The 13,936-nt window shown below is 44.9% G+C and overlaps 2 protein-coding genes across 2 annotated transcripts in view; one reads left to right on the forward strand and one right to left on the reverse strand.

The window, feature by feature from the left end:
- Positions 1 to 12,277, reverse strand: part of ARL8A (ARF like GTPase 8A) — a 176,504-nt gene extending 164,227 nt beyond the window's left edge. Inside the window, exon 1 of the mRNA XM_082227461.1 lies at positions 12,274 to 12,277. The gene's annotated coding sequence lies outside the window, so the exon portion shown is untranslated. The remainder of the gene's footprint in view (positions 1 to 12,273) is intronic.
- LGR6 (leucine rich repeat containing G protein-coupled receptor 6) overlaps positions 1 to 13,936 on the forward strand; it is a 153,937-nt gene that overhangs the window by 5,453 nt on the left and 134,548 nt on the right. The window lies entirely within an intron of this gene.

The following is a 13,936-nucleotide window of genomic DNA, read 5'->3' on the forward strand; positions in this document are numbered from 1 at the left end:
CTTGCCCATCTGAAACAGGGTGGGCTCTTCACTCCGCTGCAATTCCAAGTAGAATTCAGTTGAGAAGGCGCTTTCCAATGGCTTTGACATTCTTTGTGGGTCTCTGGAATTTCGCAGCCCACCTGCAAATCTGAAACCCAAGTGCCACCCTTCTCTCTACTATTTCTGCTTCCAGTATGGAGGATCACTAATGCAAATAGCACCGACTTGCACCTTCCGCCCAAGACGAGAGCCTGTTAGTTTGGGCTTGGCCTTGCTCTGACCTTTTCACTTGCCCCTCCACTGCCCAGCACTGGAAGTGAGGGACAGACTGGGACCAAACTATGACAGGAATTTGGCACAAGAAATTGCCAGGAAGCTGTCATCTCTAACCCTGGTGTTGGTTATGGGGTAGACGCAGCATAGCACTGAGCAGCGTTCATTCCTTCATAGGGTGGGGCAGAAATATTCTCACTACACTCAAGTGATAATGCCTTTATCAGTTGCCTTTTAGCCCATCGACCATGGATGGCATCATGCTAGGGTTAGCACACCAAAACAATTAGGATATCTGTGAAACATGCCTTACCAATTCTAATTGCTCTCCATTTCAGTCAGTTTACATATTATTCCAGGAATGTGGCTCAACGTTCCTCTTTTAGCAATAATGTTCTTTCCAGAACTTGCATTACAGCTGCAATCCTAATATGCACATTTTCTTGGGAGTAAGTGTGCATACATAAGTCATGTTGTTCAGAGGAATACCCAAGGATATTTCTGTGATGGCCTGGGTTTTAAGTGTCCTTTCCATGTGGCACCTCACCAAGGAAAGAGGATATCAGACGGCCATCTGAGTTTGTAAGGTCTGCCCCTTAAATATTGGGATTGTTTGTTTGGTTGTTTGTTTGGTTGTTTGTTTAAAAGCCTCATATACAACAAAGTGATTTACAGTCTCTAAAATACACCAACAACAATTATTAAAATGCAATAATAAAACTATTGCATCTGATTACAATAATACAAATAAACATAGATTTAAAATAGGCTAAAACCAGGATTAGACATGTGGCTCAACCATTCTAACCCAATTGCTGACCTTACATTTTAATTGGAAAAGGCTGTAAAAAATGCTCAAGTGGTACATGCATCTTGGTCCTGAAGCCATAATGGACCAATAAGAGTGCCTCTGCTGTTCTGCGTAAGACTTTGTTTCCAGCATTAATTAGGAATCCAGATTTTGTGCTATTTTTTGTGAGAGTGGTGTTGGAACAGTGGTGGTATTAGCACTTTCTATGGTTGTGTACATGTGTCAGTGCTTTGCTGTTAGGACTCCTAGCCAAGGAGTTTAGACATTCTCCCCACATTCATTCCTTGCAGAATCAAGATCAGGTAATACCATTCCATTGCTAAAATGGTGTGTTTGTAAATTTAGTACTTGTATAGGCAGGATCACATGAACGCATTCATCTAGCCTTGCCACAGCATGATTAGCATTCAGAAAGATCTAAGACTGTTCAATCAGACCCCCAAGCCATCATGTGAGTAGAAAGAAAATCACATGTTCCATGATGTTCCATTGGAACTCAGCCTAATCATGCTAAAGCTGGCAGTTAGGCATCTTAGGGAAAGACAGGCACAAAAAGGGTATAATGCAGGTCACGCCACACCAAATGCCACCTTGCATTTTGTCTCTGGCAGCAGAGAGTTCCCTTGATCCCCTGGAAGATGAAAGGGCAGTCACATTGGTTTGCAGAAGGGTACTGTGGGTGGGGGGGTTGGTAGAAGGAGTGGCCGTGCAACATGCATTTTTAAAGTCACAGTTGACTGTGGTGTTGCTGGCAGCTGTGGGTTGGGGAGAGAGTCCTCCTGTGCTTGGGTCCTGCTTGCGAGTTTCCCACAGGCATCTGAAGTAAGGTATGCATTGGATTGCAATCTCCTGCACTAGGCACGTGCCCTTAAACCTCCTGTTGAAAGCATGGGATTCAGAATCTTAGACTCACAGAGTCGGAAGGAGTCTTGTAGTAGACCGTCTAATCCAGGGGTACCCAAACTTTTTTCAAAGAGGGCCAGATTTGATGAAGTGAACGTGTGTGAAGTTGTTGAGCTTGGGATTGCAGTTCCTGAGCTTTTTAAAGGATTTTATCACAGGACATATACTGCCACAGGGGCCGGATTAGATCGACCGGCAGACTTTGGACGTGCCTGGTCTAATCCAACTCCTTGCTCGGCACAGGAAATCCAAACTTAAGAGCATCCCTGGCAAATGATGGAACGAGCCTCTGACTAAAGATCTCTAGTGAGGGACAGCCCACCACCCCTCTAGGTAATCAGTTCCATGGCAGACACATGCACAGTGTGCTCTGGGAAGCAGAAAGGGGCACTAACGTAGTAGCAACTAAAGCAACATGACAAGATCTTGGAATTAATTTGGCCACAACTTGATTGATTACAAATGACAGTATGCTTTGGCATAGCCATTGGGTATGTGTCCTGAATCATTCAAACCAACTGCTGAACAAGCTCATAGGGGTTAAGTGTCCCCTCAAGATGCAGATCAACTAAGGTGACCCCTCCCAGGTCCTTTGGCCCATCAGCCTCAATCTGGACCTTCAGATGAAACTTCAATCCAGACCCCTTTACTGAGGTGTCCTGAAATTTTCATATGTCCAAGGGGAGAGGCCCCCTCTCATCCCCGGGGTAGACTAAGGGTTCTGGTTCCATTGTTGAGGTTTCTCCTAAAGGTACTCCTGGCCACTGAGACCACCTGAGCCTCCAATGACAGGGAATGATGATATGGCTAATATAATTAACCATATGACATCTCATATATATATATATATATATATATATATATATATATATATATATATGCTTTCGTAGATTTTCACGGGTACAGGAATGCAGGTTTTGGTGTCTTCGGGTGTCTTCCCGTGTAAGAGTCGGGGTGTCTGTGCGACGTTTCGACGAGGTCTCACTCGTCATCTTCAGGCTGGTGCTTTCGGCTTCTTGTTACTGCATATATATATGCAGGTTTTGGTGTCTTCCGGTGTCTTCCCGTGTAAGAGTCGGGGTGTCTGTGCGACGTTTCGACGAGGTCTCACTCGTCATCTTCAGGCTGGTGCTTTCGGCTTCTTGTTACTGGAACAGAGCAGAATCTGGTGTTTGAGTTCCTATAAATACTGTTGAGGGGTGTGGTGTATAGCCTCCAACGTTCTGGGCAGAGAGGAAGTTCCTAGATTAGTGTGCCTCTTCTTCTTTTGTTCCTTAATTACTTGAGGGATATCTTGAGTGATTTCATGAGTGATATTCTGAATACCACTGGGTGGGTCATTAAGTGTAGATTAGTTGCTAAAGCTTTTGTGTCTTGACCTCTTGAGCTTGTGAAGAGTTTTTCTGAGAAGATGGCTGTGCTGCATTTAGTTGTGCTCTGGCTTGGCTTCGTGTATAGGGGCGAGCTGTGGTTTTGTGCCTTGTGCCAGCCAGATCTGTGTAGGGATTGCAGGGGGGTGCAGCATCCGGAGGTGCCACTATAGTTTGGCTACTGGATGGAGTCTGTAATATGTCTGTGGAGAGGGTCTGGGTTTGGGTCTGGTGTGGTTGATTGGTGACGGCGTTCTGTGTGCCTCTGGTTCTGGTGTCGGTTTTTGTGGGGAGGGCTAATTTCCAGATGTCTGGCAGGCGGAACGTGTCGTCACGCTTGTTCATGTTGTGAGGGTGTTTCTCTATCTCGATGGCTTCCATGATTATTCTCTTGTGGTGATGTTCCATGTTAAAGAGCAATTTGGAATCTGCAAAATTAATTTCGTGTCCTGTTTCTTTCATGTGTTGGAAAAGAGAGGAAGTTTTTTCTTCTTTTTTGACGGCATTCTTGTGTTCTGCGATACGTGCATTTATTCGTCTGTTTGTTTGTCCAATGTACGTGGCTGGGCAGACTTTGCAGGGTATTTCATAGACCCCTTGGTTTTCCAGCTGGATTTTGTCTTTTGGGTTTCTGAGGATATTGGCTATTTTTTGGTTGGTGCAGAAGGCTGTTTTGATATTGTGTTTATGGAGGATTTTGCTGATTTTGTCTGTAGTGCCCTTGATATAAGGAAGGAGGGCCATGCCATTGTTTTCTTCTGTGTCTTGGTTTTTGGGGGGTGTTTCTTTTTGGATTAGCTTCGTAACCCTGTTTTTCTGGTATCCATTGGCGATTAACACATTTGAGAGATTCTGTAACTCAGTTGTCAAGTGGTCTTTGTCAGCCAGGCGTTTGGTTCTGGAGATGAGAGTCTTGGCTACGGAGTTTATTTGTGCAGGGTGGTGGTGTGATTGTGCATGTAAGTAGCGGTTGGTGTGTGTTTTTTTCTGGTAGATAGTGTGTCCTAGGGAGCCATCAGGTTTTTTGTAGATTAGGACGTCAAGAAAGGGGAGTTGGTTGTTGTCTTCTATTTCCATAGTGAATTGTATTTTGGGGTGTAGGCTGTTGAGATGTGTGAGGAAGCTATCTAGTTTTTCTTTCCCGTGTGGCCAAATTACAAAGGTGTCGTCAACATATCTGAGCCAAAGTTTGGGTTTGTGTTCTGACTTGTCTAAAGCATTGGTTTCAAAGTGTTCCATGTACAAATTTGCGATGACCGGTGAGAGGGGTGATCCCATAGGTGCTCCTTCTATCTGTTTGTATCTTTGTCCATTGTGGATGAAGTACGTGTTGGTTAGGCAGTGGTTGGTCAGGTCCAGGATGTATTTGGGGGGGTTGTATTTGTTTTGAATGGCTGTCAAGGCTTCATTAATGGGCACTTGAGTGAAGAGAGATACAACATCGAAGCTCACAAGTAGGTCATCGGGATGTAGGTATTGCTTCTTTATTGTTTCTATGAACTGGAAGGAGTTAGTAACGTGTGAAGCGATGGATTCTGCATAGGGCTGAAGTTGCTTAGCGAGAAATCTTACTCTTACACGGGAAGACACCCGAAGACACCAAAACCTGCATTCCTGTACCCGTGAAAATCTACGAAAGCAAATATATATATATATATATATATATATATATATATATATATATATATATATATGCCTGAACAGGGTTGATTCTAACCTTACAGGGTTGTTGTGACGATTACAATAGAATGTACACAAAGTGGTTTAAACTCTCAGAAGTGCTACAGAAATGCTGAGTTTCACTATAAACCAAAGTTAATTAAGCAGCTCAAATTTCTGTGGAGACAAGCCTTTTCGCGGATCTTCTTAGCCACACATGGTGCTGTAGATGAAAGACATCATGTCAGCAAGATGTCATCATTTTTAATTTTTGGCTCAATGGGAAAGAAGTGCTCCTAGCGTAAGGAAAAATGCATCCAGTCTCTGTGAAGGAAGCAAAGCACTGAGGAAGCATCTAGGTGCAAAACCCAGAGCACCCCAGTGCTGGTGAAGAATGCGGTGGAGCCTCGGGCTGGGAAAGCTACAGTTGGCCAGTGCTGGGGCTGAGAACTGAGGTGGCTGTAAAGGCTTTGGAGCTCTGCAGAATTACTGGATTGGTCAGGTCACAGCGAAGCAGCTGCTCCCACCCCCTGGCTTTGTGGAGGGCAGTGGAACACAGCAAGCCTAGTCTGGCAGCTCCCTCTCCACCTCGGCCCTCCCCTTTCTGAAGAAGCAACTTATAAATCTGCCCAGGGCACTGCAAGCACTGAGCTCATGCCCTTAGATCTGCGCGTGAGGAGCTCTAACTAGCGATTATAGGAATTTAAGACTGACTTTGAAATTTTTTAATTTTTTCAAAGTTTTTTTTTATTCTGGCAGGTCTTCGGATGCCGAAGGGTGAATGAGGAGGGGCACAGGGCAGTCTATAATGCCATGCCTTACACTCCTGCTGCACCTGCTCATGTACAGGAAGCAGCAGGCAAAGAGAGAGGCTTCACATTTCCAAACTAGCCTGAGTTTGGGAGCTCTTTCAATCCACCCTGTCCTTTTTTTCCCAGTGTAGTAAACAAGAGATCGGTACACTTAGAGTCCCTCGGGACAGGTTCCCACCCCCAGGTGTATTCTGCAACATGACACGGACACAATGATAGTGTATTATCAGGAGATTTATACTGGACTGTCCACACAGCGTTCAGCTTTCTTAATTGTTCTGCAATGCTTCCTCAGGGTCACTGTGTTACTGCTGGAGGACTTCTGCATGGTGATGCAATGAAAGCGGGGCGCAAAAAATAAATAAATAGAAGAAGCCTAGAACATTTGCAGTGTGAAAACTTACAGGAACTACAAATAGTACTGTAAAAGCAGAATCGTGTGTAACTGTCCCGAAAGCATCATGAGCACAAATAATCATGAACGCATAATAAAAAAGACATCTGGAGCAGCAGCCCTGAGATGAAATAAATTATGGTTTATGAGTGGGAACGTTGGAGGCAGCAATGGGATGCAAGTGAGTTCTGAGCCCTTTGTTTTTCTCTTTGAGGAATGGCTATGGTGACAACCAGTCCAATGATGCACCCTGTAAAATGGCTTTCATAGTTCCAGTATTGATTTATATTTACAAACACACCGACACACACACAGAGAGAGTTGCTGCAGTTTTGAATGGAACACCAGTGTCCATGTGTTGAAATGCAGCTTGTGGTAAACGAAAGTGCAGGAGGCTGGTACGTGGGAAGGGAGTGGCAAATCCGTCCCTGCCTGCATGTTTTCCTGTACACCACCAGCCTGTAGCTGCTTTTCTCCCTGTGTAGCTTACACTGGTCTCAGGATCTGGCCAGGAGAAAAACAGCTGGGGGGAGAAGGTTCTGGGTGGAAAAGCACAGGCAAGGGAAGGGATCAGCACCCCCCTCACACCTGTTCCTTTTCCCATGAAATATAATCTCTCTCTCTCTCTCTCTCTCTCTCTCTCTCTCTCAACACACACACACACACACACACACACACACACACACACACACACACAGCATGTCACTCATTTGTGGGTTTTATTCAAGTGCTTACTGGAAAATTAGGTTTGCACAATTAAAGCACTCTTTCACCCTAGCACAACAATACAAATATATATGTAGCTGGCTTTTTGTAGTTAGGAAAGGCATGGGGAAATATATTGGAAACTGAGGGATGATCAGCTAATTAACGGGAAGACCTCTAAACACCATGCAAGAAAATCGGGACGAGTGCTCATTGTCGTATAGCTACCCTGCAAAACCAATGCTCCATAAAGACTCTGCATAGTATAACCTATGCATAAGCTTTATGCAAGCAGGAATAATGTTCAATAAGCTGAACATCTGAAGGAGGCCTGTATATGTTTGATGGTGAGCAATGAGCTAAAACACGGGCTTGCCACTGTCCAATCTCGTTTAAACCCTAAGGGAGGCCCTCTTAAGTGTTGAATGTGCTGTATGGTCCACACGCATAGTTCCACTGGTAGTATGGGGCTTCCATTTCCTCTCCCTTCACTAAAATCTGCCCAGGGGGGTCCCAACCCTCCTGAGCTGACTTTGTCAGCTGGAGGAGACAGAAGAGGAAGTTCCACTGCACGCCCAGATGTTTGTTGCATTGGCAGAAATACAGCATTAGATATGGCCCAGTGTATTTAGCAGTCAAATGGTGTGTAGAAATGAAATAAATTATCAGAAGTAAGAAAAGGTATGCAAATGTGCTCAACTTTCATAATTTGTACATGGTCTCTTCTGTAGCAAACATGGGTGGTACTATGTGCTACAAGGTCTCTGATTCAAATGTTGCAGAATCATAGAATTGTAGAGTTGGAAGGGATCTCAAGAGTTATCTAGTCTAACCTCATGCAATGCAGAAATCTCAACTCAAGCATCCGTGACAGATGGCCATCCAATCTCTGCTTAAAACCTCCGAAGGAAGGAGAGTCCTCCACCACCACCGGAGGCAGACTGTTCCACTGTTGAACAGCTCTTACAGTCAGAAATTTCTTCCTGATGTTTAGTCAGAATCTCCTTTCTTGTAACTTGAATTCATTGGTTCAGGCCCTAGCCTCTAGAGCAGGAGAAAACATGCTCCCTCTTCCATGTGAAGTTATTTGAAGATGGCTATCATAACTCCTCTCAGTCTCCGCTTATGCAACCTTAACATACCCAACTTCTTCAACCGTTCCTCATAAGGCTTAGTTTCCAGACCCTTGATCCTCTTGGTCACCCTTCTCTGCACATGTTCCAGCTTGTCAATATCCTCCTTAAATTGTGGTGCCCAGAAGTGGACACAGTACTCCAGGTGGGGGCTGACCAAGGCAGAATAGAGTGGGACTATTGCTTCTCTTGATCTGGACCATGGGTCAGTGAACTTTTTCATCAGGGGGTCGGTCCACTGTCCCTCAGACCTTGTGGGGGGCCAGACTATCTTTGGGGGTGGGGAATGAACAAATTCCTATGCCCCACAAATAACCCAGAGATGCATTTTAAATAAAAGGACGCTTTCTACTCATGTAAAAACATGCTTCCCAGACCATCCCTGGGCTGGATTTAGGAGGCATTTGGGCCGGATCCGGGCCTTAGTTTGCCTACCCATGATCTGGACACTATGCTTTCGTTGGTGCAGCCTAGAGTAGCATTAGCTTTTTTCCGCTGCTGCATCACACTGTTGACTCACGATAAGCTTATGGTGTACTAAGGCCCCTAGATCCTTGTCACATGCACTACTGTCGAGCCAGGTGTCTTGTAGCTTAGGAAAACGCAAAGGACAAATGCCAACAAAGAAGCATAGGAAACAATGAGAGCATGCTAAACCATGATGTAAGCACCCCTACTCTACTAGCGAGCCATTGTTTTTGGTAGGCAACAGAATTTTCAGGATATTTGCAGGAAATGTAGGGCTTGCTAGAAGATGCTGTCATATTTGGCACAGGCCGCGGCGTCATCATGGCACCAGTGTAGGAGAGATGGTAAACAAGGACATGATAGATTATGAAAGTTCTGAGGAGAGCTTGAATGGTATGTTTTTGATTCACTGGAGAAAGTAAGAGCCCGTGGAAGTAAACAGGGATGGGTTGCTCAGTGGAGAAATATGTTTGTTGAATGTTTTTCTGTGTGTTTGTTGGATATATTACCTAGTCAAGGCTGGAGAAGGAAATGTTGCCATGGTCAAAACACGTTATTGAGCCTAGAGAGAAACTCAGTTGATGAGAGCTTGGAGGGAAAGGAAACTTTCATCTTTACAGACGTCACAGTTAAAACTTTTGAGAAAGCACTGGCCAGGTTTCAGCCTATAAGATCTATGGGGTTTGCTCTGAACAGGCTGTGAGTACCTATCCTGTTCTCACTGGGCTCCTGAGGAAACAGGGGACTTGCCAGTGGCAACACCAATGGGGTAGCAACCAAAACAGTATCCAGGGCCAGTCCAATGTCAGAGGCTAAGCAAGCAGAGTCCACAACAAAGGGTCAGGCAAGAAACAAAGTCAGGACAGTACATAGTCAGGACTGGCATAGTTTCCAGTAACAGGCAGGGCACAGAGCTGGTACATAGATATTGTTCCAGAAGCTCTTCCAACCCAGCACTGGACTTGCTTTCCCTTGAACGTTCATAGGATTGAACATTCATAGGATCGTGCTGTTAGAATATTGCACATAGTTCTGCTTGTGTTGTCTCAAAACAGCCGCCCGGCTGAGCCCGGCTGAGCCCGGCTGAGCCCGGCTTCGGCTGGGGAGGGCGGGATATAAATAAAATTTATTATTATTATTATTATTATATTATAGAATTGGAAAAGGTACAGAGTATTAAAATGGTCAAGGAATTGTGAGCACTTCCCTACAAGGAAACCACTTAGAGATTTTCTTTAAAATTAAGCAGCATACAATTTTTGTGAAATAAATACAAGTAAAATAAGGAGAAGCTTGAGTGCTTAGCTCTTCATTGTTGTAAAGAAAACGGGACAGGGGGATGATTGAACGGCATAAAATTTTATATGGTGTGGGGGGGAAAGGTGCAGTAAGTTTTCTTCCTCCCTCTTTCCCTAATAATTCTAGAATTTGGCTAGAACGCAATGGAAATGAGCAGCAGAAGAGGTTCGAAGAAGTTCTTTTCCATGCAAAATAGCAATGATATTGCCTTTAACATTTGTATAGAGCTTTCAAGTTGTTCCAAGGGCTTCATGTGCAATGCCTTATTGCAATCCTTGAACCAGTGCTAAAAGATGCACCAGTAATATAGGATCAATTTATGGAATTAACTACCACACAATTTAAAAGCTGAGATGCTTTTAAAAAGGATGAGGCAAACTCATCAAGGATAGGTCTGTCAACACCTATTAATTGGAATCAGATGTGCCAGCTTGCGAGGGCAATTGGGGGAGGAGGGCGATGTTGTGTGTGTGGTGTACCAACATCGCATACACAACTTTGGGAGATTGGGAGGAGCCAGGGGTAGAACCGAATGCAGTGGCAGTGCTGCTTCAGTGGCCGGCAGCTCCTCCTCTTCCTGCTACTGCCATCTGCAGGGGGTGCTTGAACCCTCTGCAGTAGCAGCAGGAGGAGGAGTCGGCCACTGAAGTTGTGCCATACTCAGCTCTGCGCTCTGCCTCCTCCACCCCCTGATTTTTGGCATTGGGGGGGGGGGAAGGACTCAGCCGCCATGAGTTGGCACCCCGACTGAAATGTATGGATTGCTGTTTCTGATCCATGTGTGTTGGGCCTGTGCTCATTCGTAAGACGTTTCTGAGCTGTTCCCACATCTGTCTGTGATTAATGGGGGGAAATGAAAATTTGCATTGTTTTCTATTGTATTTGTTCCATTTATAAATTCTAATACGCATTTTTACCCTAAAGCATGTATTTCTGAAACACTTTTGGTCTGTTTGAGGTAACCACATTTCAAAATTCATAGAAGTGCAAAAACTGAAGTGCTCTAGTCCATGCATTAGACTGAAATCACATCCTCAGGTATGATTGTTGGCCAATGTAGCTGACTGGAACTTCCTTGTACAGAGGTACTCGTAGTACAAACTGCAGGGTAGCAAGGCCGTCCCTTTCAGTGAGAGCCAGTGCTGTGTAGTGGTTAAGAGTGGCGGACTCGTAATCTGGTGAATGGGTTCGCGTCTCCGCTCCTCCAAATGCAGCTGCTGGGTGACCTTGGGCCAGTCACACTTCTTTGAAGTCTCTCAGCCTCACTTACCTCACAGAGTGTTTGCTGTGGGGGGGAAGGGAAAGGAGATTGTTAGCCGCTTTGAGACTCCTTTGGGTAGTGATAAAGCGGGATATCAAATCCAAACTACTACTACTACTCTTCTTCTTCTTCTTCTTCTTCTTCTTCTTCTTCTTCTTCTTCTTCTTGCCTTTTGTGGGTGCCCAGAGACATTTGCCTGGCTGCTGTTTGAAACAGAATTAAATGGACCTTGATGTGATCCAGCAAGGCAGTTCTTATGTTCGTTGTTGGAGCACTCTATGGGTATTTCTTTGTTGCAGCAAAACCAGTCAAGAACCTCATGGTATAACCTGTTGTGGGTAATGCATTGGACTAAATGGGCTCCTCCAATGTATTATTATTATTCTTATTAGATACATTTTAATAATAATATTTTATGTCTCTCTGTTTTTATTATATTGCTTTTCCAATGCCTCTTTGAGCGAATAATACTAATACTAATACTAATAACAATTTTATTACTTATACCCCACCCACCTGAGTTTAAGTAAATAAATAACTTACCTTACAAAGCTGTTCAGAGGATTTTTTAAAAAATAATCATTCAAACATAACAGTTAGCTACAGGATCAGAGCACCCCACATTATTTCCATGGCTTGTAATGACATGGAATAGGGGACCATTGCCTCGACAGAAACAATGGGTTCTGAGGAAAATGTAGAGCCTTCTTCCCCACCCCCCACCCTTGGTTAAAATTGCCTGGCTCTTCTGCCCGTCTTCATCCCAGAACTTCTGCCTAAACCCTGCTTGAAGGGAGAGGATTTTTCAAATGAAAGGAGCCCCTATGGGTGGGTGGGAGGGAGTGAGTCAGGCACACCTGTACGTGTGGGAGCCGTTCTTGGAACCTCTTGGCTCCCGGCAGGAGCAGCCGCAGGTCCCACTACAAAGGGACCCCGGGGAGACTGAATAGTTTCCAGCCGAGAATGTTCCCCCAGGGCGGGCAATTAATAACATTCCCCCATGTTCAAAGGGAAGGCGAGGCCCAGGCGCGGCAGCATCTTGTCGGGACCCGGCCTGCTTCAGAAAAAAAAGGATCTGCATGGGAGTGAAATAGAAAGGAAATACCTCCTGTTGACTAAGGAAAGGTGTGTGTGTCTGTGAGATTGTGTGAGGGAGAGAGAGAAGGATGATCATTTCCAGAGAGGGAAGGCGGTTTGGTTCAGCGCGCTCTGCATGCCCTGAGTACCGCCATCTAGGTCTCACAATGTCATGTTCGGCCATCTGCCCATTCTATTGATGGATTCTCCATATTTTGGGTTGTTGTATGTATAGCATGAGGGACGCGGGTGGCGCTGTGGGTTAAACCACACAGCCTAGGGGTTGTCAATCAGAAGGTCTGCGGTTTGAACCCCGCGATGGGGTGAGCTCCTGTTGCTCAGTCCCTGCTCCTGCCAATCTAGCAGTTCGAAAGCACTGCTCCTGCGGGAAGGTAAATGGCGTTTCCATGTGCTGCTCTGATTTTCCAGAAGAGACTTAGTTATGCTGGCCACATGACCCAGAAAAACTGTCTGCGGACAAACGTCGGCTCCCTCGGCCAGTAAAGCGAGATGAGCGCCGCAATCCCAGAGTCATCTGCGACTGGACCTAATGGTCAAGGGTCCCTTTACCTTTATGAATAGCATGTAGAAAACACACAATGGGTGCCTTCAAAGAAAAAAGAGTCGAAAAGCCTAAGCAGCTTGTTCATTAGAAAAAAATATACAGTGGTACCTCAGTTTACGAACTTAATCCATTCTGGAAGTCCGTTCTTAAACCAATGCATTCTTAAACCAAGGCGTGCTTTCCCTACTGAGGCCTCCCACCACTGGTGCCCTTCCACCGTTCGGCTTCCATTTGTTTTCTGGGGCAAAGTTCGCTAACACCTACTTCCTGAAGTATCTGAAGAAGTGTGCATGCACACGAAAGCTTATACCAAGAACTAACTTAGTTGGTCTTTAAGGTGCTACAGGAAGGAATTTTTTTATTTTGACTATGGCAGACCAACACGACTACCCATCTGTAACCTACTTCCTGTTTTGCGGAGTTCGTTGTCCAAATCATTCCTTAACAGGGCTGTTCGTAGACCGAGGTACCACTGTACATGGAATCATAGAGCTGGAAGGGACCACAAGAACCATCTAGTCCAACCCCCTGCAATGCAGGAATCTTTTGCCCAACATGGGGCTCGAACCCACAACGCTAAGATTAAGCATCTCATGCTTTACCAACTGAGCTACCAAGGCAGATACATAAGTCAAGCAGTGTGTGTGTGTGTGTAGGAGGCTGACCCAAAACGACAACATGGAGTGCAAGCTTTTGAGTTTACCAGAACTCTTATTTCGGCTGGATGTTAAACAGAGAAAGAAAAGTGAGAGAGACAGGGAGATAGAAAGATGTTGCTGGCCTTGTTGGAACCCTGTGTCTGTACTTCGTAACAGTTCAAAGGGAGAATGAGCTTTGCAGACTTATCTAACCTGATTAAGCTTGCAAAATGCCTCCTCCATTATATCTGGAGAGTGTTACAAACACGAGCTTCTGTCATTCCCAGTAATACCTTTTCCCTTCCACCTTCCCCATTTATGTATTTGTTTATCGCTTAACATCCAGCCTGGAGAAGAGTTCTGGTACATTCAAAAGCTTGCATGTGATATTTTTAGCTGGCTTTATTTCTACCATCTCCGTGTGTTATGCGAAGGCAAAGCTTTGTGCCCAAGTGATAAGTTCTGTCCCTTTTTTCAAAAAAAATATGTATGGGGGAAAGAGCCTTTATAAGGGGAGCAACAGCAAATTTGCTTCTTTAAAAGAAATAAATAGATATTAAGAATTGCAACCAAATCCTAAATATGC

This window comes from Podarcis vaucheri (assembly GCF_965113315.1).
Source record: "Podarcis vaucheri genome assembly, chromosome: 6".
Taxonomy (NCBI): domain Eukaryota; kingdom Metazoa; phylum Chordata; class Lepidosauria; order Squamata; family Lacertidae; genus Podarcis; species Podarcis vaucheri.